The sequence below is a fragment of the Bison bison genome, unplaced genomic scaffold (genome assembly GCF_000754665.1).
Source record: "Bison bison bison isolate TAMUID 2011002044 unplaced genomic scaffold, Bison_UMD1.0 scf7180017864489, whole genome shotgun sequence".
Taxonomy (NCBI): Eukaryota; Metazoa; Chordata; class Mammalia; order Artiodactyla; family Bovidae; genus Bison; species Bison bison.
Window position 1 is genome coordinate 1,328,780 of NW_011495048.1, and position 5,392 is coordinate 1,334,171.

The 5,392-nt window shown below is 37.6% G+C and overlaps 1 pseudogene; it reads left to right on the top strand.

The window, feature by feature from the left end:
* The first annotated feature begins 3,622 nt into the window (after window positions 1-3,622).
* Window positions 3,623-5,392, top strand: part of LOC105005356 — a 31,548-nt pseudogene continuing 29,778 nt past the window's right edge.

Genomic DNA, 5,392 nt, shown 5'->3' on the forward strand with positions numbered 1-5,392 from the left:
GACTCAAATTAAAAAAAAAAAAAAGGTATATGAATTAAACAAACTATTTTATTTAAATTTAATTAATTCACTTTTTGGCAAAGAGTGAGCATAATTACTTTGATGTCTATTTATTGGCCAGCACGACCTAAGTCTGTGCATGCACACTCAGTCATGTCTGACTATTTGTGATCCCATGGACTGTACCCTGCTAGACTCCTCTGTCCATGGGATTTTCCCAGGCAAGAATTCCAGATTGGGTTGCCATTTTCTACTCCAGAGGATCTTCCTGACCCAGAGATTGAACCCATGTCTCTTGTGCCTCCTGCATTGACAGGTGGGTTCTTTACCAGCTGAGCTACCAGGGATTCATTTTAAATTATTAATCATTTTTTATCATTATTGAGCTATGTTTCCTTATAAACTTTGTTGGTTCTAATTAATGATAAATATTTACTTAATATACAGTTTTTCATTTCTGGTCTTTTCTTCAGGATAATCTCTTAATATTTTTTAAATGCTATCCCAGCCTTTTTTGAAATCATTTTTTCTTCATGAAGATATCTTAGACTCATTTGGATATATTCAGGCCCAGTTTTTGAACTCATGGATGAAATGTATTTTGTTGAGTGGAAGAATGCAGACTCAGAAGACTATATATTATATTCTTCTAATTATATAGCATTTTAAAAAACCAAAACTAAGAAATAGAAGGCAGAAATGTTTGTCAGTGGTGGAGGAGGTGGTGGCTAACTTATGAAAGGATCCACAGCATTTTTAACATAATGGAACTGTTTTGAATGGTACTAGAGTGGTGGATACATGGTTTTATGCATTTATCAGAGCCCATAAAATTGCACATCACAAAGGATGGGTTGCAAAGTATGTAAATAAAAAATGCATCATGGTCCTGGCATCCTAAAATGTAATACAAACTGGGATAGATGAATCTAACTGAATAAAAACTTTATTACATAACCTTACTGCAGGGAATGGAGAGCAAAAAAGAAATTGATCTAATTAACACTGAAAGACAGTATTTAGACTGAAAACTGTAAAGTTAAAGAGAAATGTAACCATGATAAACACTGTATTCTGGTTGGTAATTGTGTGCCATACTGAGGTACAGTATAACAATTCTGAATCTGCTTTATGTCTATACAGGTTAACCAAGTATATAAGCAGATAGTGGATTGTGAGGTCAAATTTCGTACTGTGGAACAGGGTAAATATAGAGAAACAAGAGAGAAACACTAGAATGAAATGGTACTGAAATGGAGAAGGAGACATCATTATGAACTTAGCTTTAGTTTAATATAGGTTCAGATGGATAGATACAGAAATAATAATAGATATGTGTGTGTACATAAGCTTATTGTTTTTGTTCAGTCACTCAGTTGTGACCGACTCTTTGCGACCCCATGGACTGCAGCAAGCCAGGCTTCCCTGTCCTTCACAATCTCCTGGAGCTTGCTCAAACTCATGTTACATGCATATACATCCTAGATAGTTTGGTAAGAGACTCTAGAAGCAATAATAATCCAATAGCTAAGAGCACACCCGGTACCTAATTCTGTGGTTTTTAAATGTCATGGTGGCTTAGAGGTTAAAGCATCTGCCTGGAATGAGGGAGACCCGGGTTCGATCCCTGGGTCGGAAAGATCCCCTGGAGAAGGAAATGGCAACCCACCCCAGTACTTTTGCCTGGAGAATCCCATGCAGGGAGGAGCCTGGTAGGCTACAGTCCGTGGGGTCGCAAAGAGTTCGACAAGACTGAGCGACTTCACTTTCACTTTCACTCAATGAAAAGAACAAGGGATCATTATAGAAATGGCTGATGGTAAGGCCAGATCAGGTAATGTACCCAACGAGGCTGGAGCACTTTTTAGTTTCAGAAAGCAAATAACTATTCAAAAAGCTAAGGGGGTGGATGTGTCAAAAGAATATAGAAGCCAAATTGAAAGAGCTACTGATGGTCAAAGCTGTAAAACTTTTAGCAATAAATTTCATAGTGTGATACTGGATTAAAACCAATGTATAAAACAAATAAAAATGAGTCCATACTGATACAAATGAATGATTGAACAAGTAAATCAATGGGGGAGAAGGGACAAATCCTCTTCATGGAAGAATTAAATAAAATGTAAGTAAATACTGCCCTCTCCAGGAGATGGAGCTGAAATCCATGATTATTCATGTTAAAATGCTTAGAAAATTTGATTAAAAGGAAAGTTCCTTTATCTGAACAAGAATATATTCAAAAATCTACAAAGATTTTATTTAATTGTTCATAGTAATTCTTTCTACTTGTGAATAGGAATGGGACACAGGAATTCTCCCTAGGGCCACAAGCAAGGAAAAAATTAAATGAATGTACAATAGATAAGAAAGAAAAAACATTCCATTTTAAAATAAATTACATGTTGTGTACATGGAAGCTCCAAAATAATTGGTTGAAAATTCTTAAAGGTTTATGGATTCAAGACCTGTACACAAAAAACCATATATTTACATACATTAGTGATAAAAATAGAATGTGAAAGCTTATATGATATCATTTATAATAACATCAAAATGTGCCCAATACAGAAAAATAAGTTTTATAAAAGGCATTCAATATCTCCTCAGAACATTAGTTAATGCTACTGAGAGAAATTAAAGATAACTGAAATAACTAAAAGGCCATTATAGATGCATAAGAGTGAAAGTTATAAAGATAGGTTCTAAATCTATAAATTGAATGCAATAGCAATAAAAATTACTCAAAATCTTGAGAGTTTGGGGGAGGGCATATTGGGAGGGTGGAGGTGTGAATTCATAAGCTTGTTTGAGACTTACGGAGACATATACAGAAAATATCCAATGCAAGCTGACAATAAAGATGGAGGCATCTACTGGATACCAAGGATAATTTTAGTCATAATATAAAATATAAAATAGCATATTAGTGCAAGGATAGATAAATAGAGCAATGGAATAAAATAGAAACTCAGAATCAAACGCAAACATAGTCTTTTGATGTGGAATGGTGATACCATTTCAGTGTAGTGGAGAAGATTTTCAGCAAACTGTTTATCTCTTCCTCCATGCTTTTCTCAATCAGGCTTTTATGTTTCTCTTAAATAATTTTATTTTTCCATGTTCTTGTCTAACACATAGTTATTTCAGGAACTCTGCTAAACACAGACGTAAGAGGCTTGACTTTTACATCTTCACAAAGAATTTTATATTCTCCTCCTTCCTTAAGTGTAAGCGTTCTGAAGATGCTGGCCTTGTTCTTGTGTACTTATCAGATCCAGAAATCTGGTGCAAACAAACACAAGTACAATTTGCTTAGTGTTGATTGCAAAACTGGATATATTGAGGACAGGCTTCCCAAATGTATCATCACTCCCTGTGAACAAATTAACTTCTGTCATGTTTAACAGCTTACTTAGCATTAATTTTTGCCTAATAATCATGAAGGTATTTAATGTTATGAATGTGCATATTTAGACCTCTTGTCCAGGTTATGTTTTTAAGAGCCTTCATTAATTTGTTTCCTAATTATTCTGTGATACGTGTTTTACTTTCTTCTTTTACCTCTTAATTAGAAGGCAAACACGTGTGAGAAGAGTTTGCCTATGTTTCTAGCTTTTGCAGTATGTCGAGGCCAGCTCGACAAGCAGGGTTTCTGAAAGCGCGATACGGTGAGAAAATGAGAAACGAGACACAAGAATTCAGAGAAAAGGGAGGCTAAGAGGACCAACGCTGCTCCAAGGTGAAGGTGCTGAAACTGAATCCAAGCCAGCTTTATTATACTTTCAGCTGTGAATGAAAGAATACGCGGGGAGTTAAACTATCACTCATGTGGCCTTCAGGGCCAAAGAACAAAATGGTCATTAACCACTGAGTAATTAGGAAACAGTAATCAATAACAAATCAGTAACTAAAACTAATATTCTCATCTATAGATTTTCCACCAGATACGTAAAACATGTGACTCTGAGATGCCAGTTGAGAAACAGTCTGGAGTTGGTTTTCCGACCCCAAGATCATACCTTGTTTTCAAGATTATAAACTGTTCCTTCTGGACTTGTTTCAAGAGTCTCATGCCTTATAGCATCCAGTTTATCAATAATTATAAATTTATTTTGCAGCCCTTGCCAGGGCCTGCTTTTCTTTTATTCTTCCTGTTTCCTATGGCAGTATAATGGTTTCTCTACTTATTGTATTCTAGATTTTATAAATTGAGTCCTGAGAATTTGGTCTTTAATATTATTCCATTTTAAATTATCATTGTTTTGCTTATAGCCCTTTCCTGTAAATACTCGACTGCTTCAGATTACTTTATGCTGTTTTCATTGCAGTTTGCTTAAGAACTTCCCCCAGATCTTCTCTTAGTTCCCTGATACTCTGAAACGATGAGGTTTCTGAAACATTGCAGTATGGTCTGGTATTTGAATCTGTCTTGTCACAGTTTTCATTTGAAGGAATTGAACTGTGAGTTCCTTTTTTTCAGTATGTAAATCTTCATTGCTTGTCTTCCATCTATTTTTTCTGGTTGACTGTTTTCTCAGAGGCTTTCACTGAGAAGCTGCTGCTGCTACTGCTAAGTCACTCCAGTCGTGTCCAACTCTGCGCAACCCTATAGATGGCAGCCCACCAGGCTCCCCCATCCCTGGGATTCTCCAGGCAAGAACACTAGAGTGGGTTGCCATTTCCTTCTACAATGCATGAAAGTGAAAGTGAAGTCGCTCAGTCATGTCCGACTCTTCGAGACCCCATGGACTGCAGCCTACCAGGCTCCTCCATCCATGGGATTCTCTAGGCAAGAGTACTGGAGTGGGGTGCCATCGCCTTCCCCACCACTGAGAAGCTGAAAAGATGATATTGTAATGTATAAAGTTCAAACCTATTACCCACTGTGTTTACACAGAGCTAGTTAACTTTTTGGTTGTAACAGATTCTGGGTCTCTTAGGAAGAAGAAAACATAGGTAGAGTGGTACACAGAGTCTCTGATAGTATCTGTTTGTGAGACCAAGTTTGAGGTTAACCTCAGGAGGTGGCTGAGCAAATCAGCCATCAGATCAGATCAGATCAGATCAGGTCAGTCGCTCAGTCGTGTCCGACTCTTTGCGACCCCATGAATCGCAGCATGCCAGGCCTCCCTGTCCATCACCAAATCTAGAGTTCACTCAGACTCACGTCCATTGAGTCAGTGATGCCATCCAGCCATCTCATCCTCTGTCGTCCCCTTCTCCTCCTGCCCCCAATCCCTCCCAGCATCAGAGTCTTTTCCAAAGAGTCAACTCTTCGCATGAGGTGGCCAAAGTACTGGAGGTTCAGCTTGAGCATCATTCCTTCCAAAGAAATCCCAGGGCTGATCTCCTTCAGAATGGACTGGTTGGATCTCCTTGCAGTCCAAGGGAC